The sequence below is a fragment of the Silene latifolia genome, chromosome X, assembly GCF_048544455.1.
Source record: "Silene latifolia isolate original U9 population chromosome X, ASM4854445v1, whole genome shotgun sequence".
Classification (NCBI taxonomy): Eukaryota; Viridiplantae; Streptophyta; class Magnoliopsida; order Caryophyllales; family Caryophyllaceae; genus Silene; species Silene latifolia.
The window spans coordinates 57,226,260-57,251,115 of record NC_133537.1 but is presented as its reverse complement, the minus strand read 5'-3'; the positions used below and the strand labels follow the sequence as shown (position 1 = coordinate 57,251,115).

Sequence of the window (24,856 nt, the reverse complement as noted above, 5' to 3'; positions counted from 1 at the left end):
TGTAAAGACGGACTTTGTCTCCCTTGTGCAAGGCCTTTTGCTTGATTCTCTTGTCATGAAGCAACTTTGTCCTCTCTTTGTAGATTTTGGCATTCTCATAAGATTATAGTCGGAATTCCTCCAACTCTTGGATTTGCATCATTCTCTTTTGACCACTTAGTTTGAGATCAAGGTTGAGAGCTTTGATTGCTCAAAAAGCTTTGTATTCTAGCTCAATTGGCAAGTGTCATGCTTTCCCATAGATAAGTTTGTAAGGGGAGGCTCCTATGGGAGTCTTATAGGCCGTCCTATAAGCCCAAAGAGAGTCATCAAGCTTCATGCTCCAATCCTTACGAGTCTTGTTAACAATTTTCTCAAGGATTTGCTTGATCTCTCTATTTGAAACTTTAACTTGACCGCTTGTTTGAGGATGATATCCCAAGCCGGTTCTATGTTGAACACCATATTTGGTCAAAAGGGATGTGAGCTTCTTTTCATGAAAATGTGTCCCTCCATCACTTATGATTTCTCTAGGGACTCCAAACCTTGGGAAGATTACTTTCTTGAAGAGTTTGGTGACCGTTTTGGCATCATCGGTTGGGGTAGCAATTGCCTCTACCCATTTTGAAACATAGTCAACGGCTACAAGGATGTATTTGTTCCCCTTAGATGTCACAAAGGGTCCTTGGTAGTCGATACCCCAGACGTCGAAGATTTCCACTTCCAATATTCCTCGTTGTGGCATCTCATTCCTCCAAGAAATATTTCCCGTTTTTTGACAAGCATCACAATGGAGATTCAATTCCCTAGCATCTTGGAACATGGTAGGCCAAAAGAAGCCCGATTTAAGGGTCTTAGCAATAGTCCTTCGTGCTCCATGGTGTCCACCATAAGGTGATGAGTGACATCCTTCCAAAACACCATGAATCTCCCATTGGGGTATGCACCTCCGGTAACGTCCATCACTACACTCTTTGTAAAGATTGGGGTCTTCCTAAAAATATATCTTTACCTCGAATAAGAATCTCTTCCTTTGGTTGTAGCTCAAATTTTGAGGAAGAACTCCTCCAACAATATAATTGGCATAGTCGGCAAACCATGGAGTAGTATGCCTCTCAAGTTGTGAATGAATGGCCATCAAAATATCATCGGGGAAAGAGTCATTGATCGGTGTCTCTCCCTCTTCATCATGAAATCGGATTCTCGACAAGTGATCTGCTACCACATTTTCGGCCCCCTTCTTATCTCTTATTTCTAAGTCCAATTCTTGAAGTAGAAAAATCCATCTCAACAATCTTGGTTTTGCCTCTTTCTTTATCAAGAGGTGTCGAAGAGCATGGTTATCCGAGAAAACAATCACTTTTGATCCAAGCAAATAGGAACGGAATTTGTCTAATGCATAGACAATGGCAAGGAGTTCCTTTTCGGTAGTATCATAATTCACTTGGGAGGAATCAAGAGTCTTGCTTATATAATAGATAGCATGCAAAGCCCTTCCTACCCGTTGGCCAAGAACCGCTCCAACGGCGTAGTTACTTGCATCGCACATGACCTCGAATGGTATTTCCCAATTCGGTGGTTGGATGATCGGTGCCGAGATTAGTGCTTTCTTAATTCTAATAAAGGCTTCAACACACTCATTCGTGAAGTGGAATTGGGCATCTTTAAGTAAGAGTTGAGTGAGGGGTTTCGCGATTTTTGAGAAAGCTTTTATAAAACGGCGATAGAAACCCACCCGCGTGACCGAGAAAGCTTCTCACCCCTCTAACATTCACGGGAGGTGGGAGTTTCTCTATCACCTCAACCTTAGCTTTATCGACTTCGATGCACTTTTTCGAGATTAAATGACCCAAAACAATACCTTCATTGACCATAAAGTGACACTTTTCCCAATTCAAAACGAGACTAACATCTTCACATTTTTGCAATACAAGAGAAAGATTATGCAAGCAAGAGTCAAAACCTTTTCCATAAACGCTAAAATCATCCATAAGAACCTCCATTATGGTTTCTAGCTAGTCGGAGAAGACACTCATCATGCATCTTTGGAAAGTAGCGGGGGCATTACATAAGCCAAACAGCATTCTCCTATATGCAAAATTACCATAAGGGCATGTGAAGGTGGTCTTATGTTGGTCGTCCGGGTGTATTGGGATTTGGAAGAATCCGGAATACCTGTCAAGGTAGCAAAAGAACTTGTTAAAGGCTAACCTCTCAAGCATTTGGTCAATGAATGGTAGGGAGAAATGATCCTTTCTTGTTGCGGAATTCAATTTTCGATAGTCAATACACATACGCCAATCGGTGATCTTCCTTGTGGGTATTAGCTCATTCTTATCATTTGTTACCACCGCGGTACCTTCTTTCTTAGGTACCACTTGAACGGGGCTAACCCACAAGGAATCCGATATAGGATATATGATTCACGCATCAAGTAATTTCATAACCTCCGCTTTTACAACTTCTTGCATGTGGGGGTTTAATCTCCTTTGAGATTAGATGGTAGGTCTATGGTCTTCTTCTAGATGAATCCTATGCATGCAAAAATTGGGACTTATCCCCTTAAGATCATCTAGACTATAACCTATAGCCTTTTCATGTTGTTTCAACACATCAAGCAATTTTCCCAATTGGTTCTCGTCAAGTTTGTCATTAACAATCACGGGTTTAGTCTTAGATTCATCAAGGTAAGCATATTTCCAATTTGGTGGAGGGGGTTTTAGAGTTGGAACTTGTACCTCGCTTTCTTCCATTGAAGATTCATTAAGGACTTGCTCCATTTCCATTAGACATTCCATCCTCATGGCATATTCAACTTGTTGTTCAAGCTCACTAATCTCGTCATACTCAAATTTCATGACAAATTCTTCTTGCTCCTCGGCTTGTATGATATCATCTTCTATGGCTTGTTCTTCTTCTATGGGTTGATATGCTTCCACAAGAATGTTATGTACTAATACGGATTCTCATGAGTAAGTTCTTTGTTGGCTAGAGCGGCCTCAAGAAGATCCACTTCCAATTCCCAATGCATATTTTTGGCCTCATTTGCTTCTAAGGCTTCCAATGCTTGCATGGGGTCTTTGAAGAAAGGTATACTCAAGTGGTCCTCAACAAAACAATCTATAATATCCGTCTTGAAAAATGCACTAAGAGAAAAAGATGAGAAGTACCTTGAGGAGTTTTACTTCCCCAAGGCAAAGAAAGACACAACTAAAAACAATCAAAGAAAATCCAATCAAGTTAGCACCGTCCCCGGCAACGGCGCCATTTTTGGTCGGATTTCAGTTTTGTTACTCGTAGTCAAAAGTTACCTATACCAAAACAAGATTTATAAATTCAAAAACTACTCTACTCTTAGTAAAGAGGTAAGTAAAGGTCGGATCCCAATGGACGGGTATTGATGTAGGATTTTCGATTGCAAATGGTTGTGTCTAAGGGTGTCACAATTTGGGTTGAGGTAGGAGATCAACTAAACTAATTAACAATATAAAAGCAAAGCAAAGAGAACAAGCAAGATGATTAAAATGAGTTGTAAATAATTGATTAAAAGCACTAGGGTGTCATGGGTTCATAGGGGATTCATGGTATTTGATCATACGAACATGTTCTCTACTAGATGCAAGCAATTATTGTTGTGATGGGATCGAGTTAGTGTATATCTTACAATCCCTAGAAAGGTTTGGGTCCCGGAGCCGAATCAATTAGATTTTACAACACCTACAAGTCGACTTAATCCTCCCTATCCAACTATATGCATGGTTTAATGAGACTCGAGTTGGTTTATGTCTTACAAGTCTCATTGAAAAGGTAAGTGATGGGTAAACAATGCAAGGATTCATAGGCTCGCATTTCATCAAACATAACATGTGCATAAGTTGGAATCGCAACAAGCAAGCAAATTATTTATGAAAACATATTAGATTAAGCATGAATCAATCCCCATGTGTCCCTTAATTCCCCATTAACCCTAGTTAAGGAAACTACTCACTTATTATCAAGTTTAACATGCTAACAAGGTTGTCAATCATACTAGCAAGGCAAAACATGATGAACAAATGAAGATGATTAACAATAATTAAAAAGGATTAAGAGAGAATTATACATATAAAGATGATTCCAAATAATAAAGCAAAGAATTATAGAAGTACTTGATGATTGATGGAAGGTTGTCAATCCTCCAAATAAACACAAATAATCTTCTAATTATCCAAAATAAATGATGAACAATAGAGAAATTAAGGAAAGTTTAAGAAATGAGATTTGTATTAATGTAAATTAAGAATTGATTACAAGATTAAGAGAGTATTGAGACTTGATTAAGATAAGATTAAGATCCTATTAAGATGACATGCTAATCTAGGTAGTACAATGGGGTATTTATACTAGAGATTAGGTACAAGAATTAGGATTACTAAGGGCTTAAATGACTATTAAGACCCTTAAGAAAAGTTGAGAAAGTGCTCCTCTCCAAGGAGATGCTCATCTCCGTTTTGGTAGTCTCCAGGAAATCTGCGTGTCCCGAGCGTCTAGGCAGTAAGCACGCTGGGTTCTGCAAGGGAATCCGAGCGGATCAGGGGAGAGACGCTCGGATCTGTTGGCCTCAAGACGAGCGTCTTGGCATCGGGACGCTCGGATTGGTGGGCAGGGAGACGCTCGTCCTGGACAGGGAGACGCTCGGATCGGGGGTCAGCACTTTTCTTTTCTTCTTTTCTCAACAATCCTCGGGGATCTTGTTGGGGATGCAAGGTTCCTTTCATCATTGCCCAATCTACTTTCTTATCTACATAGGCCTTCTAGTACCGTCTTCCCTTTGATGCATGGTCATTGAATTTGATCAATTTAGCTCCATTTTGCCATGAAAATGCAAGGTTTGCACTCCTTTCCTACCAAGGGAACAAAACCTCAAAGAATATGCAAAGCGGGAGATTAAAGATAGTAAATGACCCAATTATGCACTAAAAAGCATAGGAACGAGACTAATTCGGGGACTAAATATGCTTAAATATGAGTCACATCAATGAATCATATTAGTTTATTTAAAACTTAGATTATTAATACAAAGTAATTAGGTTGGAAACACCTTGATAAATAAAACTACTTCATATAGTTGATGAAGACCAATCCATCCATCAATTAATTTTTAATACCCAATGCTAATTAGTTTATTCTATTATGGTTCTACGACTACAGTGTATGTCAATAGTTGGATTACAGTTATTGCTAGTAACATCCCAAATTCATATACTCTCACATAATGGTCAAAAATACATAACTAGTAGAAAAATATGAGTATGAATTTGGTAATCCTATCACATGTACATAATAATTGTCAAAATATACTCGTCTTTATTTTGCCCAGATTTATTAGCCCTTATTCCTTTATGCAATGTGAACTATACTTTAATGATGACCGACTTTGAGTACTTTATGTCGCTATGTTAAACTTTGCACAAAGGTTATCAATTTGCTATCTATGTGTTCATATATTTACATTGCATGTTTGACGATAATGCACTATTATTACAGAAGATGACTTTAATCAATGTTTTACTAATACGGCTATTACTCGTATATTCTCATGGAATTATATACTCGTGCTTGATTTTGAGCATTGGGTACGAGACCTGTTAATGGAAAATGATGCATGGTAAGAATCTTTGTTCTTCTCTCATTGTATCTTAATAATTGGTGCACATGATAAGATGTAATGTATCTTAATAATTAGTGCACATGATAAGATGTAATATATCGGTCCTCGAGAATGTACATATTTTGGTGTTGAAGTTTCATAGTATATGTGAACATGTTTGGAAAGAGGACATATCATATAATTTTGGGCCTAAAGTTCTAAAAGATTTGTATTATAAAGATTAGTGATATGTCCATATTATAACTTTGGCATGAAGTTTAAAGTTTTAAAGGTGTGTATAATTTAACACCATCTCATCAATACAATATATTCATATTGTATAAGTATAAGTGGCCAGAAGTCCACATGTAAAGGCTAGTGACCAGAAGTCCACAGCTGCGTTTTTGAACCGCAAATGAGTTTAAAGCAGTCTTTATGAAGGGCAAATTTATTTGCGAATTAATTCTTGTTCACTTGAAGTTGAATAGTATAATGAGATATGCAATTTGATTTATTCTTCGAAGTGACATCTCATAAAGACTTTGTCTGTAGCAGATATCGAGAATATGACGTTATGATAAGCCTAATGTTGCGGACTTAATTGAGCCTAATGATGTGTCCTTATTGAGCCTAATGATGTGGCCTTATTGAGCCAAGTAAAAAAAAAGCCTTAATTTAGCTTAATCATGTGGCCTTATTCAGCCAAATTAGTTCATTGAAAGAAATGAAAATATCTCATGAAAAGTCATGTGAGAATATGAGCTCACATATACAAGAGTTTGATATGAGAAAAGAAAAGTGATATACGAGCTGGAATTTTGATATTCACACTATGACCAAAGTTCATAGTGTGTACATATACTGAATTATGACCTAGAGTTCATAATGTTTGCAGATATTGAAACTGTGACTTGAAGTTTATAGTATTTATAAATTCTCACATTTCGTATAGTGAGTATTACTTTGAGTATCAATATTAAGAATGAACTCGGTAATTATACATGGATGTTTGCAAATTATGCTACACTTTTGAAAAATTCAGAATCATATCAAACCGATTCAAATCATTCCCTGGAGCGAATGAAATATCGTGTTTTGAGGATGAAATTATTTTAGTTTTCATACAAGTACTGTAGTCCTATAGACACATGTTGGAAAATGTGTCCTCAACAATAGTGCGATCACATGATTTAATGTTATAATTAATTCTCATATTAAGAATACGTGAGGGATGATTTATTATATAACAATTGATCGTCATTAATCGGTAATGATTGGCTGACTAGAGTTTGACATTACCGTGTGTGTGATTTTGGTGGTCGATTGATCCCTTAAGGTCACACTTAAAGGACAATTCCCTTAATGGATAAATTGATTAATTGTATGACGATACAAGGTAATCAATTCCTTAAAAGTGAATAATTTACTTGTGAGAGAGAATTTTGATATCTTATTGTAATGGGATTAAATAAGATTTATTTTAGTAATAAAAATGCTTTATTACTAAAATTTCTTATTGTTTGAGAAACAATAGAGATAAGAATGGATGGTAATTATAATTACAAGATGTTGTGAATTATAATTATAGGACCCATTTTATTTATATGATCAAGTATCACTAGTCAATTTGTTGTATATAATTTAATTAATTTGTAAAATGATATTTATGTGATAAATATGCATTAAATTAATTAATAACATGTAAAAGACTACATGTGACATATTGTGAGACAAATGACAAATTGACAAAATAAAATGGTAGTCTATTTTATGACACATTGACCGAATGGAGGGAGTATTATGGATGTGAGGATGACATTATTTTATGTGATAAATGAAACATCATCATAGCTAGTGCATACTAGCTTACACACCTAATATTTTGAGAAAACAAAAAGGAAAAGTAAGATGCCAATTTTTGGCATCTTCCCCTTAACCTCACCTCGGTTCTCCCTCCTTCTCTTTATGAGAATTTTGTTCTCATTTCATTACTTACTCATTCATTCACATCTACATGCAAAACTCTCATCATTCTCTCTAGTTTTCTCAAACAAGTTCTTTGAGATTCACAAGCATTTGTTCATCTATTCTAATATCACAATAACATTACTAGTGTAGTAATAGTAATAATATTAGAATCATTTTAAGAGTACTAGTATAATAATCTAGTTAATTAGTATACTAGTTTAAGGGTAAGTCTTGGGTGCAATCTAAGGAGGATTTCTATACTTGGGATCTTGGAGGATCATCCATTACATTAAGCTTAAGAACAAGTGAAGGAAGGTGTCCTTACTTATGCCCTATATTTCGTACCATATTACAATGTAAGGGACATTGTTTTTCCTTATAAATCTCTCATTTTGTTATGCATGCACTAGATCTAAAGAACATATAATTAAGAAGTTAATTAGTTCATCATTATAGGAGTCTAATAATAGGTAAGTAAACCTAACAAGTGGTGTCAGAGCATAAGGATGTTGCATGCATAATCGGATATTGTTTTTCCGAGTTAAAAGGTTAACATATAAAACTAAAAATTTGTGATTTATAAGAATAAGCCAAGAAATCATCATCCATATTAATATATTCTGGTCCTAAAATATTTTTAGATCATTTTTATGATTTATGGAAATTTATTGCTCATTTTAATGATTTTCGGTCATTTTATTACATTTTTATGACTAAAATGGGAGTTAAAATGCTAAAAATAGTTAAACTAAGTTTCTGACCTTGTATTTTTTATATGACCTCACATGCATATTTTACAAGTTGCGTGTAAAATATCGTATTAATTAGATTAATATTGCATGATTTATGATTTTTATGAGATAAAAAGATTAAAAGAGGTTAATGGTTAAAAATAGTTAAATTTCGAATTGGGCCATAGAATTTTAATATGTTGTCACATGCATAATTTACAGAGTGTATGTAAATTTCGAGATTACATGATCTCATTTAGCATGATTTATTAATTTTTAGAGTAAAAATGGCATAAATAGTGACTATTTTGGCATAAATAGCTAAAACATATTGCATGGCATGAGAAAATTATTTTCGGTTGCATAAATATCCCACTAATCAGATCTAAGGTTTTAACAATTATTAGATTAATTTTTGGATACTTTAAACATTTTATGAGATAAAACAGGTAAAATGCAACTATATTTTCTCAAAATTAATTCGAAAATTTTAACCATGATTTTTGACATTATGAGTGTCATGGAATTATTCCAGAATGTTCAAAAATTTAAAATTCAAATTTTGAAATTTTTATAATTTAATTTGGATTTATTTCATAAATATTATGATTTTAAGGTTAAAAATGAGCATAAAATTAAATCAAGTTGAATTATTGTCAAAAATTATGTGATGACAAATTTTTGAGTCCTAAAAAGTATTAGGATAATTAACTTGAGCTAAGATGTGATTTAAGTGTTAATTAGTGATTTTAAAAGGTTATTATCACGCATTTCCATAAAACCGGGTTATATATATACGACATAAGTTAAATAGGGCGATTTGGCAGATCATTTAGCATGATAGGTACATATTATAATGCTGCATATTTCAATTATTGAATATCTTTCATTTATATAATTTTGAATTATGTAATTTTATCTTAGCATGGCCTTAGTTTTAATCGATATTACCCGTAATGAAGGAGAATATTGATTCGGTTGTAATTTAATGTGATCTCGTATCACTTTTATTTTTATTAGTTTTTCCATTTTACAAATGTATAATAGGAATAGCTTTGTATTTTTATTATTATTTGTAATTATGGAGTATCTTCAAGACGGTGCTATTCGGAAAGGTGATCCGACGAAGACGGTGTCTTGGGAAGCGTGCCATTTGAAGATTCAAGGGACCAAAGGAGTTGGTTTCCGAATATGTAATAGATTATTAGATTTTCTATTTTAGGAAGGCCATACTAGGAATTTTTATTTATTGCTTAGCATTTCTTTTAATATGTTACATACATTGCCAAATCGCCATAACAACACATGCATATCATATCGAGTCATCGACCGTGTCAATTATAATTATCGTAGTGCACCGCTTTAGTTCACTTAAAACGTGATAGATAATAAATTGACAAGACCTATCACATATAATAATTGAGAAATAGCCTTACCAAATAGTAGAAACCATGAATCCCAATTTCATAAGGGAGTTGAGCCGGTTTTACCGTAATACAAACCTTGTTACGTTGGGTAAGTGGGTAATAAAATGTTATTACATCGAAATTTGGATTGAGCTCAACGGAAGTATTCGTGACCATAGTCGCATGTGTTCCGGGCTAAAGATGAGAATTAGAGTAATTTTTATCAACCGAGAGTTCTAAAAGTAGAATCGATTAAGAGGTTAATCCACCGAGTTATATTAATAAGGGATGACTCGGCTTACCGTACCCATATTAATATGAATTTGGATCTCGGAATCATTTATGTTAGTTGGGTGGAGGTCACTACATAGATGCTTAAATACTTGTATTAAAACGTACGAGTTCTATAAAACGATAGATGTTCATTAATTCCTTCATTTCCTATTTTGTAGTCAAATTTGTTTTATCAACCGCAATGGCAACTCCAATCACGTCCGCATCCACTAGTTCCACCACGCTTACCAATGTGTCATGGCTCCGATCCTTCGTGGATCGATGTAAGTTAGAAAAGAATGGGTCAAATTTCGCCGATTGGGACGCGCAACTTCGCTTGGCCGCAGAGAGTGACGAAAAGCTTCGTTACCTTACCGAGGCATATCCCACCGAACCTAATGCTAGGTCCACCGCCGCCGCTAGGCATACCTATTAGGTTTACCAAAAGGAGTCGGCCGCGATGAAAAATGTGTTCATCTTTGCTATGGAGGCCGAACTCCAACAATGTGCTATAAAGATTAACACCGCTCATGAGATCTACATGAAGCTTGTGAACATGTTTTCACGAGCTCCTAGGGTCATACAATATGAGGCGGCCTCCGCATTCTTTAGTCTTAACATCAAGGAGGGCCAAAAAGTGAGCCCTCATGTGCTCAAGTTGATGGAGCATGTTGAGACCTTGAAAATGCACAAGGTGGAGATCCCCGATGAACTTGTGATTGATCGCATTCTTCATTCCCTCAACAAAATCAAAGCATATGTTCAATTCCGGGTGAATTTTAATATGCAAGATAAGAAGGTTTCGCTTGATGAGTTGCATAAAATGTTTGTGCAAGCCGAAAGGGATATGGGGCTAAGTGTTAGCTCCACCAAAGATGTGCTCAATGTCAATCATAAGAGCAAGGGAACCCTTAAGAATGGCGGGAAAAAGGGGAAGAAGCGAACTCCCAACAGGAATATAGCTAAAGCTTGTGAAGCTAGTACCTCCAAGCCCAAGTACAGTGCCCCCACCGGGGACAAGTGCCAATATTGTTGTGGTGTTGGGCATTGGAAGAGAAACTGTTTCAAATACCTTGGCGACATAAAAGTTGGAAAGGTTATTCCAGTAGGTACATAATTATCCCTATCTTTTATGTTTCAATCTCAACTTTGGTATGTTGATACAAGTTGTGATGATTACCCTTTTTATTGTAAATAGGGCCTCCTAGCAAGGACAAAGGCAAGGAGAAGCAAGCCTAGAGGATCATGTGGGAAGCTAGAGTAGCCGACCGTGGTGATGGATCAATGGAAGCTTGTCTTTAATTTGCTTTGTCTTTAATTTTATGATGTATTTGAAGTTTTTAGAACTATTTTGATTTCCTTATGTGACTTGGAAATTGGTTTGTATCTTTTAAACATGGGTTGTATTTTGGATATTGGTGACTTGGCTCACTTGTTTTATTATGTTATTTGTTCTAAAATCATCATCATATACTACTTGCATAGTGAAACATTAGATCAACAACTCAAATTGATCAAATAGACGATTATGATGATTGGATCATTATATGTCCATAAGCTATGAATTTGATTCTCCTTATGTCATTATTACTAAAAGTAGCAACTTACTTATGTAAGATCAATTATAAAGTTGTAATGAGCTTTTGAACTCATCAAGTAGGGAATTTACGATACCATACGGACACATTATTCTAAACGGATGGTCAACCAGGAGATACCTAGAATAGAGAGTCTATTAAACAAATGACATGGATAAGACTCGTATATTATCAAGCTGCCATGTTAGGATGGCCTTTTGAATGCTAATACATAGTCTAGGTAAACTCCTAATACTCCGTTAAATATATATGTTTGTGACTCACAAAGCTATCTCTCAAGAAGATAGATGTATTTCTGAGAGATAGAGTGGGAGTAGCCATAGATTGAATCGTCACAAACATCTCTTATAATTGAAATGTTACTTTGTGAAAGTAATAGAATTATAGAGTGGGAGTTTAGATGAACTATAGTCTATGAAGATAGAATGGGAGCATAGTTCAGTGGGAGTTTATCGCACATGCCTTATTGGTTAAAATATTACTTTGTGAAAGTGATAGTCTCATGACCTTGTTACATACGAGCCATAGCATTACAATCAAAAAATGGTTACTCATGAGTAGATTTACTTTAAAGTGAGGGTCTCTTTAAAGGTAAATAGAGCTTCAGAGTACACAAATGCATAAGATTTACATGAAGATGTTGATCAAGATAAATTGTGTTAGGAATTGCCGCATTTCATTTTAATGAAGAATGGCAAATAAAAATTTGCTTTTCTAAAATGGGAATTTAGAGAAGGAAGTGTTCGAAACACAAAACCTTAGATAAAGATTTAAGTGTCCTAACATCTTATGCGTAGATTTCTTAAGTGAACCTAGGATGGTCTTAAGCAAGCATTAAAGGATTATATTTTTCATGTGATAATAGTGAATGGTTTCATTCATATGATTGAAGAATCATGATTATACATGAAGTTAAGTGGGAGCCAGAATCATGTTTCCATCTCTTATATATTGAATACATATTACTTATTGAGAATAATGTACCAATGCTCTCTTCTGGCAAGAGTGATTGGGAGACTTGAAATGGGATGCAAAGTATTCTAGATTTTAAATCCATGTGAGAGAATATTGGCATAGAGTTGAGAGTCTTATGACGATAAGATCTTTCATACCTGCTGTACATCAACAAGTTTAAATAGGATATTCATGTTGATAGAAGTGGAAATACTATGATGGAGTCATAGTCATTCACGTAACCTATTAAGCTATTGATCACATGAAACCGATTGCTAATCTTTCCGCCATTAGAACGATCATGTATGCCAACAGACGCACGTGCTGTGATGAACCATATGCTAGAAGCATGATAAGTCAATAACAAGTTAATTCACAAGATGGTCTTGTGAAAGTCTTAAAGGACAATTGAAGAGTTGTTCATATGTTTGGATGACAAACTAAGTTAAGTGCTGAAGGGTTGCACAAACTTTAGTTTCCAAAAGGGATTTGTCAAAATCCTAGGTTTCTTTGTTGACTAAGGAGTAAGAAACTAAGAAAAGTGTTTTAGTTTCGTGCATTGCAAATTCTACAAAAGGAATCTAAGTAAATTGTGATAAAATCGTCAATGTAGGGATTAAGGGTGAATCCCTCTACAAATGATTTTGTCACAAGTTATGCGATAACAGTGGGAGCATATTTCAAATTAAAGAGCCCAAGTCTATTAAGAAGTCTAGACATATACTTGGATAAATTCATGTCATAAGAGATGACATTAAATGGAAGGAAATAGCAATTGACAAAGTTGGAATATATGGATATAGGGTATATCTGTTTTCTAAGCTTTTATTGCATTTTAACTAGTGTTAATAATACACTAAAGATTATAAGATATGAAGTTGTAATAGTGTATTGACTATTCATATGTGATAATTGCATTTATCGTTAGAGTTTCATTAAACTCACCCATTACCTTGTTAAATCCAAATGGGTTGTAGAGACAAATTGAACCCCATTAAAGTGAACTGGATTGACATGGTATTCGCCCTAGTTACTTATATGAGGTGACGTCTCGAAGTGACTAGAGTGTGATGCGATTGATGGCAAGTTCAAGTGCCATAGAGTCATATGGGATGACAAGTCGATCACATAGGCAGACTGTATGAGACACTCTGTCGGGCAGTGACCGCTTATAGAGTTCTGGTAATTCATAAAGCCTTGTCGTGGCAAGAGCTACTATAGTATTCTTATGAGTCAATTCTTTTGACTAAAGACTATTCGCCCAAGTTGGCACAACGTCTGATTAGCTTTGATTTATACTCTACGATTTCGTAAATGAGGTCAAACTGGGTATATTTTGGGTTATGATGGACTGTGGCTAAACGAAGGGAATAGGGCGATAGGAATTGTCCACCCCTTGTCAGGGTTGTTTGAAATCTCAAGGCCACTCGAGGATTAGTTAACTGGAAATGCGTGGCCACGCTCGGAAGGTATCTATGATAGATAATTCCGGTCAGACAGTTACTCTCCAGATCGAGAAAACCACTCAAGATATGATCAAATGTAAGTACGACCTGCAAGACACCTTGCACCTGCAAGACACCTTGCATTGAGTGGGAGATTGTAATAGGACAAGAGAATTGGTGACGCACACTTGTCTCGGACAAGTGGGAGATTGTTGGAAACTGTGTCCTCAACAATAGTGCGATCACATGATTTAATGTCATAACTAAATCACATATTAAGAATACGTGAGGGATGATTTATTATATAATCATCTGATCGTCATTAATTGTAATGATTGGCTGACTAGAATTTGACATTACTGTCGTGTGACGGTGGTGGTCAGTTGATCCCTTAAGGTCACACCTAAAGGACAATTCCCTTAATGGATAAATTGATTAATTGTATGACGATACAAGGTAATCAATTCCTTAAAAATGAACAATTTACTTGTGAGAGAGAATTTTGATATCTTATTGTAATGGGATTAAATAAGATTTATTTTAGTAATAAAAATGCTTTATTACTAAAATTGCTTATTGTTTGAGAAACAATAGAGATAAGAATGAATGCTTAATTATAATTACAAGATGTTGTGAATTATAATTATATGACCCATTTTATTTTATGATCGAGTATCACTAGTCAATTTGTTGTATGTAATTTAATTAATTTGTAAAATGATATTTATGTGATAAATATGCATTAAATTAATTAATAACATGTAAAAGACTACATGTGACATATTGAGAGACAAATGACAAATTGACAAAATAAAATGGTAGTCCATTTTATGACATATGGACCGAATGGAGGGAGTATTATGGGTGTGAGGATGACATTATTTTATGTGATAAATGAAACATCATCATAGATATTGCATACTAGCTTACACACCTAATATTTTGAGAAGACAAAAAGGAAAAGTAAGATGCCAATTTTTGGTACCTTCCCCTTAACCCCACTGGTTCTCCCTCCTTCTCTTTATGAGAATTTTGTTCTCATTTCACTACTTACTCATTCATTCACATCTACATGCAAAACTCTCATCCTTCTCTCTAGTTTTCTCAAATAAGTTTTTTGAGATTCACAAGCATTTGTTCATCCATTCTAATATCACAATAACATTACTAGTGTAGTAATAGTAATAATATTAGAATCATTTTAAGGGTACTAGTATAATAATCTAGTTAATTAGTATACTAGTTTAAGGGTAAGTCTTGGGTGCAATCTAAGGAGGATTTCTATACTAGGGATCTTGGAGGATCATCCATCACATTAAGCTCAAGAACAAGTGAAGGAAGGTGTCCTTACTTGTGCCCTATATTTCGAACCATATAACAATGTAAGGGACATTGTTTTTCCTTATAAATCTTTTATTTTGTTATGCATGCACTAGATCTAAAGAACATATAATTAAGAAGTTAATTAGTTCACCATTAGAGGAGTCTAATAATAGGTAAGTAAACCTAATAACACATTACATAATAAATTTGATTACAGGTCATTTTTCTCGAGAATAATAGGACATTGCTTTAATGATCTAAACTTTAATGATCTAAAAAAAGTATAAAAGTATACCACTAGCAGTGGTTAAGTATGAGGACATGGATATTTTCATGAGTTATGTGTTTAGTTTAAAACACTGGTATTCCCACCAGAAGTGGGCATTACTTTAAATTTGAAATAAGAGTGATAATGTGACCAACATATAATATATTGTGAAGTAAATGGTCGAAAAATGCAACTAATTTGACAGTTGTTGAATCATCTCTGATCCTTAAAGGGAATAATTGATTTGTAAGTTGAATTATGATAAACTTACATGTATTATCATGATATATGGCACATTGAAACATGCGTTGTGATAAGCATGAGTATGTCATCATTGTATATGTTGACGATTATAATTGTTTGTCATATGAAAATACTCAAAGAGTAATATATTCCCTATTGAATATTGACGAGTCTTGCTTACACATATGAGACACTTATTGTGTCCTATATCAGATGTCACATCATTTATCTAGCCAGATATAAAATTTTAATGAGATTTACTAATACAAGTATTGCTAGAAGATTAGCATGATGAATATAGTCAACTAAACTATGGCATGTGATAAGTGAAATTATTAAGATACATCTCATTCTTATTAAAGATTGTCGTGTAATTTTGACAAACTAAGAAAGTTGACATGTAATGATTCAGATGTGACAAATTAAAACCATCCGGGTGCTTACTATACCCGTTTTGATAAACATTGAGTTTAACTTCAAGAAAAGATAAGTGCTGAAATTCTCTCGTGTAGAAATTTTATTAAAGACAAGACACTACACTGCGATTGAGTATATATGATGTTGGAGATCTAAGCTACTCGATATTGGATAAAAAACTTTAATGTTCGTGTATGAATTGACACTATATTGTGTGACTTGTATTCACATAATGATTTTTCCGAGTAGTTCCCGTGATTAAAAATCACATTCTGATTTTTATATGAAATCATTGATCTTTTGAATTCGGCATTGTGATTCAACATATTTAAAGTCCTATTACATTATATGTTTCTCCCCGAAATATTTTGTTATTGTGAAAAAATGCCCATATAAATTCTCATCGATGATATGAGAAATTGAGATCTAAGGTGGTTATGATAAATATTTAGACTATACATTGGTTGTAGTTTTTACCACCTTAGGGGGAGAAAAGTGAGTTAAAGCTGGTAAAAACAAAATTGATCCCATACTAAACCAAAAGTTTAGAGAAGGTTATACGTTAAATTCATTAAATAGAGGTTTTTAAATTTGATATAACAAAATGTTTTACCAGAAAATAATACAAGTACACATGAAGTGTAGTATAAGGAAAGTCAAGATGAATTGACGGTTCCAATAAATAAATGTGAAATAGCAAGTTCAAGAAGTTGGTATGACATATAATTGCTATATTTGAAGTGTCTCTGAAGTGACACGATATTTGAAGGATAATACATGGCTTAAATGAATATAATGGTACCACATACATATTCAGATTCAGATATCATTAAAATGTACTGATATCAGCAAGAGGTGATAAAATTATATCGATATATTTTTGGAACCGACATACATTTGCGAGCGATATTTTATGGACTCGATAATGAGAATCTTATATAAGTCAATTTTGATTGTCGACATATAATCAATGATTATAAATGAGGTCATGGACTAGATGTCCACTTATTGACCTGAAGTCAATCCAAATTATGAATATTGGAAAAGAAAATTGTACAGTTTGCATTTTTAGTCATCATCATGTGCATATAGAGAGTAGATTCATCATTGCATATTAGTTTTAATATTTACATTATTATTATTGCATATTTGTTAGGATATGTTATTTAGAACTTAGTTCCATATCATATGCATGCACATATTTCATAATATAATTTTGAATGGATAATGTTGGAAAGGAGAAATATATTATGATCTACTCCTTTGAGGATAACTCCTTATAGGAGCCTCTTATAAATGATCATTAATTTTTAGTGGTTGATCAATTGAGTTATTGAAAACTCTTGATGAAATATATAAACCTCTACAATACGACTGAAAGATATCGTGATTAATTCCAAAATGGAACATCAAAACTCCTATAGAGTTTATTCGAAAAGTTATTGTCTCAACCTGAAGTTTGAGCATTTGAGAATTCAGATTTAAATGAGCTTCTTGCTAAACATGTGAAATTAGCTTATGGTCCAGAAGTAGCATAACGCTTGGAAAATAACGTATTTAAAGTCTACAATGAGAATGTCAATTCATACATATATGTGGTTTAGCAAAGAAAATAGCTCAAAGAAATTGGATGATTTATTCATTAATTATCGAATTCATTCTCCTTAAGACAATGATTAAGGAATGATGGCTACACTCTTTTTCCCTTCGACTAGGGTTTTTGTCCCAACGGGTTTTTCCTAGCAAGGTTTTTAACGAGGTAGCACTATAAGCGCATTATTAGGCTATGATCATGATTATTATGATTTATGGAGATGACAATTACTTATTGAATTTTTTGTGAACCACAACCTTTAAAAAAAACTCTTTGCGAAACACTACCCTTAAAAAAAAAGTTTGTAAAACAAAACCTCTAAAAACCAAAAAGTTGCGAAACACTAATTTTTGGCCGGATTCCGTCAGCTTAATTCATTTCCGGTGTCATAATAGCTCGCACATGCCATGTTTGTTTGACTTTTTATGTTTTTTTGTTTTCCCCCCAATTAATCCCCCCAGCAAAAGCCCCCTCCCTATTTATCTCACTGTCTCCCACTTCACCACTTCCCTGCCTCAATTTTTCAAAATAGCCCCCTTCGTTTTTCCACAATGTCAAGTGACAATTCAAAATCTTCGTCAACACCGCTTTTTAAATGTCGTTGTGACATCCCTGTTGCCTTAAGAACTTTCACGATGAAAAAAAAATCAAGGAAGAATGTTTCTAACATGTAAAAATTTGGGATTGTTTAAGGTAATTTCAGATCTAAAATTATGAAGTCAAATAAAATGGAGGCAAGAGTTTGAACATCACCCATTCACACATGATAAAGTAATTAATTTTTATGGTGCACTGATAGCGTAATTAATGGCGAGTCCTCACCGGATTTTTATTAATTTGGTTAACTCCGGCCTAAAAATAGTGTTTAGCAACTTTTTTGTTTTTAAAGGTTGTGTTTTACAAACTTTTTTGTTAAAGGTAGTGTTTTGCAAAGAGTTTTTTTTTTAAGTAGTGTTTCACAAAAAATCCTTATTTTAGACATATAATATTATATCGTTTATTGGGGAGAAACTATATCATTATTGCGGAAGTATTAATTGAAATGAAGATCCAAAAGTTATTATGAAATGACTATATCCAGATTGTGAGTTCTCAAAGAAATATGATATCGAAGTTGTCATGGATTTCTATTGATCGAAGATTCAAGTTTATCAACCACAATGGGTACTACTTCAACGATTGAGAAGTTATGTCAAAGCATGGATCATTTCAAGATACATCAAGTTATGCAATCATTAGGGGGGAGTAGCACGCGCTGCACTCTTTTTCCTTAGCCATGGTTTTGTCCCACTGGGTTTTCCATTGAAAGGTTTTACCGAGGCAGCTTGTTATGCGTGTTTGAACATTAGTGTACTCTTTTTCTTCACTAGTGTTTTTCCCACGGGGTTTTTCGAGGAAGGTTTTTAACGAGGCATCTTCTTCAGTGATGGACATCCAAGGGGGAGTGTTATGAAATATTATAATATAATATTATTTGGATGTCCATATCTTAGAATATTCTAAAGTGTATTATCTTATGGAACTCTACCCTCATTGTATTTGTATATATACCCTCTCATAATGGAATAATATACGGTTCTGTCTCTCTTTTCTTCTCTCTAACTTTTCTTTATAATTATCTCTTGTCTTATTTCACAACACAGTTATTATATATTCCATGTACCTTCTATATTATTAAAATGTACTTGAATAATTATTGAAACATGCCTTGTAACTACTTAAGATATACATGGTATGTAACTTTAATATTTATTATATGTACCAATAATATATATTTAATGTACCTCTTATATAAATAAAATGTACATAATAAAAAATCGAGTCATAATTGATAACTAATTAAAATAAACATGATATGTACCTTTAATAAGTATTATATGGACTTATATTATAAATTTAAGGGTTTTTTGGTAACTACTCCTAGCTATAAACGTTTTGTTTTTTGTAATTGCTCCCTACTTAAATAAATTTTAAAAACTGCTACCTTAAAATTTACTTTGATTAAAACTTGTTACAAAAATCCATTCTTAGGTACCCATTTTTCGAAAAAGGATGCTTATTTGCGATGGTCTTTACCGAGGTCGTTGGATGGTCAAACGATAACCAAAATACGAGTTCTTGGATGTTTTTGATTCCTGAGATTGCAAATTTCATACTAACCTGAAGACCTATCCTAAACTTCAGGAAATTGTGCCCAAATTAGACCCGTAAAACACCACGAAACTGCCTCTGTTTTCACGAAAACAGAGTGCAAGACCAGGCCCTATTCAAGACCACTTTAACACTATTTAGGATCACCTCATAGCACCCCTATTTCAACATTCATAAAATTCGCAGTCTCAGGATTCCAAGACATCCAAGAACTCTCATTTTCGTTATCGTTTGACCATCCAACGACCTCAGCAAAGACCGTCGCAAACAAGCATCCTTTTCGTAGCTGAGAATGAATTTTTGTAGCAAGGTTTAATCAAAGTAAATATTAAGGTAGCAGTTTTTAAAAAAAAATTTAAGTAGGGAGCAATTATAAATAAAACGTTTATAGCTGGGAGTAGTTACCAAAAAACCCTAAATTTAATGTAACTCTCATATATATAAAATGTAAATGATTTATTCATCCTTGCAAGATAATTAATTAAAATAAATATGATATGTATCTATAATCGTTAATTAATGTACCTGTAGTAGATATATTTAATGTACCTCCTAAACAAATTAAAGGTACTTGATGATTTGTTGAAACATGCACTAGTAGAAAAAGTCTCATTGACATCGGTTATTTTACCCCATTTACATCGCTTTTGTGGCGATGTTTCTGGGGGCGACGTATTTAGTATTTTTACCTTAACATCGATTTTAGAACCGATGTAAATAGTATACAATTAACATCGGTTATAGGTGAAAACCGATGTTAATTGTGTTTCAATTACATCGGTTTCTTAGTAAAACCGATGTTAATAGCATCTAATTTACATCGTTTTTGGTGTAGAACCGATGTAAATAAGATACATCATTTATTGACTAAAACGATGTAAATAGGTATTTTTATTATTTAAAAAAAATACATTTGAGGCGTTTTTAATGGGGAAAACGCCTCAAATGAGAGCTTCAATCAATTAAAAAAAATTACATTTCCAAAACCCATAATGTATAAATATACATTGTTTTGAAAATAAATATTCTTAGATTTACACATAAATAGAGACCTGTAGAATACCTCTGACTAAATAATGACAATATTGATAGTAAGATACAAAATGAAAATTAAAAAACTAATATAATAGTGTAATACTCCTTGTTTGTTCCATATATTTGAGCTGATATGCACGAGCTAATCCAGACAAAAGCCAAAGTTCAAGCCCTCCTCGCCTTGACAGTAAGTCAGCCATACACTTTCCGCTACCCTTGACTCCATAGTCCATACTGCCACTTTAATTCCAACATGCAATACTGAAACAGCTAAGTCATATTTAATTATAAAAAAAATTCATTGCCAAATGTCAATTTAGCAATTACAAACTGAACAATTATGAGAGTCGAGCATAATGGAATCAAAGATCAAAGAAAAACATACTTGCCTTCTCTCGCTCCTTTAACTGTCATGAAATCAGCATTGAACTCCTGGGTATCCATCAATCAACTGGAATCTACGACATGGTAGAGACCGCAAAGTGAAAGTGGAGAAAGGCAGCAAACCAGAATCTCAGAGTCACGTCGCATAATACATACTGTGAAACTGTAAGACCCAAACATAAAATTAAAAAGCAAATGCTTGTACACGATCATAGTCCGGCATTCTATAATTACATTCCAGGAATATTATGATACTGAAATAACCATTTTTTTCGTATCTTAGAATGGAAATAAATGTTCCACATTTCTGCGGCAGCTCAGGAAGCACTAATCAATATCAGACGACTTCATCTTATTCAAGAAGCCAAATGACCACTGAATGGGCCATAATTCTAAGATGCATATTTAGTATTGACAGTACAAGACCATTTTCCACTAGGAGGAATCTTTCGACTTTTCGCAGCTAAAAATACACACTCCTTACAAGATCACAAATTCTCATTTGTGACGGGTATATCCGTCGCAGGCTTGCGACAGGTCAAGTATTACCAACGTGAGGTAGATAAGACAAAAGCAGAATGCCTAGGGAGTAGCAATCTGTTTTGTCTTTTCTAACCACATGGGTATTACTTGACCCGTCGCAAGCTTGTGACGGACATATCCGTCACAAGAGAGACTTGCTCTTACAAGATTGTGCCATATGCAATCAAATTGCAAGTTTGCAACCAGTTAACAAAATTTGCTCAATGCAACAGATAAACATTCCCACCAGAAACAAAATATGAGAGAATAAAGGTCAGTATGTTAGGTAACAGAGTGCATTGTAAGTTTAATATAACATAAGCTTAAATTTAACTAGAATGAACTATAATACATAACAGCATCAAATGTCGAAAAACACTTACCCTTAAACGGTTAAACCTAACCAGTTAGCCTTCCAAATCCAAGTAAAGCAGCTAATCAAATGATCACTTCCCCATTCTTAATGGTTTTGCATTTTGACAATCACTTTAAGTGAACATACACACAAGGTTTCACATAAAACCAAATTAACCAATGTAACAAGTACGACTTGGCGATTCATAATATACAATTTACAAAAGGCCTAATGCTTTATACTGCTTATGCAGTTATGCCACAAAATATACCCATAAAACCCCAGGAAATAATTCAACAGAGCAGGATAATCTACAAGGGACATTTCTAGTCATAAGAAACCCGATGATCAAAGTCCCAGATAATTACAGCCAGGAAAAAAGCTTATAGAGAATCCTGGCTCCTCTACATACGTAGTTTAAGACTAAATTGCCTGCATACAAAAACTACAAAGGACACCATGAGAGCACTAAAATGTGAAATAATGCGTTTTTCTCCTAAGATGGCTTCAAACCAAAAAAAATCATAAAACAATGGGATTACATCAGTAGTAGATAATTAAGAGGGAAAAAAAAAAGATAAAACCCACTCTTTTGATAACAGGAGAGCTCATAAAAGACAAAAATCCCCTAACACAGGTTCATATTGCAACAAGATAGTGAAAAAAAATCCTGAGATTCATCCCAACAATTTAGTACCTGTAGGTACTAAATGAATCAGAAGCATAATTTACAGTACTGAGGCTTTTTATCAGATCAGAAACCTGTAGCGGAAGCACACATCAGATATTGGCAGAGCAGCTAGGCAATTAGCATGATGAACACCTTTAACTCACCTGAGTTTCAAGCTACATTTTGAATGAAAAAAAAAAATTGCAGCTTGGCCTCAACGCTTTGGCACTCGGATTAATTCTACGAAAAATTGTAAGGAAAATGAACAGCAAATAATTAGATACGCTATATCCCTATCCTAGAACATATTCAGCACACTAATAAGCTGTCAGGCATACAATTCAGAGATAGATAAATGGAAAGCGGGTATTATCCGTAGGAAGACACATTGAAAGAAAAAGATGGGCCGGTGTAACTCTACTAACTTTAGGATTCGGTACCTCGCTTCGATTGATCAAGCCTTCAGATGTAATGAAAGTTTATTGTGGACAATGGCAACTTTCAAATTCCTTGTTGAGGAGGGCACGCTGCAAGGCATGCAAAAACAACAGCACAATATCAATACGATATTCACATTTTCACCATAAGAATTTGCATTAGCATTTTGAATAACAACTCATCATCACACCTGTAACAAAATAAATCATTAAACTTGAATATAGCCCACAACACCAGGAAACCATTTCGACAACTTGGATATAACCTCAATCATTTGTTTGTCTTTTTTAGTCTTTCGGAGGGGTATTTTAATCAAAGGCAAACAAATGATTGGGACGGAGTATAATGTTTACTGCACGGGTCTGCTCGTCACAATCAAACTCCCACACTCCCACTCAAAACTCACTGCTCTTCACTATCATCATTAATCTGGGTTCAAACAAACTGTAATTTGAGGATTAAAATTCAATCAAAGATCCCCTAACTTCTCCGGCCAATAATTCTGATGCTAAGCATACTTTCTAATTTAATTCAAATACTGTTGAACACAAAATGAAGCATAATTATTGTTATCATTATCAGGAAATCGCACCATGAATTGAACAATACTTCAAAAAAATGTTCACATAATCAAGCTTAATTATCATATCAGTATACGTTGTATGCATTTCAGTTTTCATATGCATTAGCAATGATCTAGAATGTAAAGAATTGGTATAGAAAAGATGGACTTACTTGTGTATCAACCAAGATCATTTCAACGCCATAAAACTCGCCCTTGTTCCTATGATTCTCTCGTTTCCATAAGCCGACAACACGAACACCGAACTCGACATTATGAACGTTCTTCGCGAAAATAACAAGAGTACGCTTTCAGATGATAAGGCGATAAAACCTGGGATGTAGATCGCCTTGCAACTGCATTAAAGATGATTAGTGATTCCCCTCCAAGGTTCCTAGCCCAAGGAAGAAGAAACAAGAATGATGCAAGTGCACAAAATAGAGAGAGACAAGGAAATCTGGTAAGAAATACAAACAAATCCGCCGGAAATCGGCGGAGGAGGAAGAGAAATCGGTGCGGCGGCGGATGGTGGTGGAGACAGCAGAGAAGAACGAGGCAAGTAAAGAGAAATTGTGCGGCGGCGGATTGTGACTTGTGAGAGATGAAGGGCATTGTGGACGATAAAGTCAAGGGTCGTGTGAAAATGAGGGGCAGGCAGTTGTTCTATTAATCTTTTGCAGTTAATGCGAGTAGTTTTACATCGGTTATTTAAAATCGATGTTATATTAATAATAGTATAATACCCAATTTACATTGTTTATGTTAAAACCGATGATACAAATATTTTTGTACATCATTTTTTAAAAATAATCGATGTAAGGGAAAAAAGCTATACACAATTTACATCGGTTTTTGTAAGAACCGATGTTATTTATAATATTTACATCATTTTAGCTAAAACCGATGTCTTT

General features: G+C 34.2%; 1 long non-coding RNA gene across 7 annotated transcripts; it reads right to left on the bottom strand.

The window, feature by feature from the left end:
• Positions 1-20,939: 20,939 nt before the first annotated feature.
• On the bottom strand, positions 20,940-24,606 carry LOC141623320 (uncharacterized). Of its 7 annotated transcripts, none has more exons than XR_012533305.1 (4): positions 24,119-24,606; positions 22,973-23,472; positions 21,400-21,472; positions 20,940-21,275 (listed from the first exon to the last, which is right to left on the bottom strand). It is a non-coding gene; the product is annotated as an uncharacterized LOC141623320 (long non-coding RNA). The 7 variants fall into 7 exon arrangements; XR_012533304.1 differs by having other exon boundaries at positions 21,400-23,037; positions 23,110-23,472; XR_012533302.1 differs by having other exon boundaries at positions 20,940-21,284; positions 21,400-23,472.
• Between the last annotated feature and the right edge of the window lie 250 nt (positions 24,607-24,856).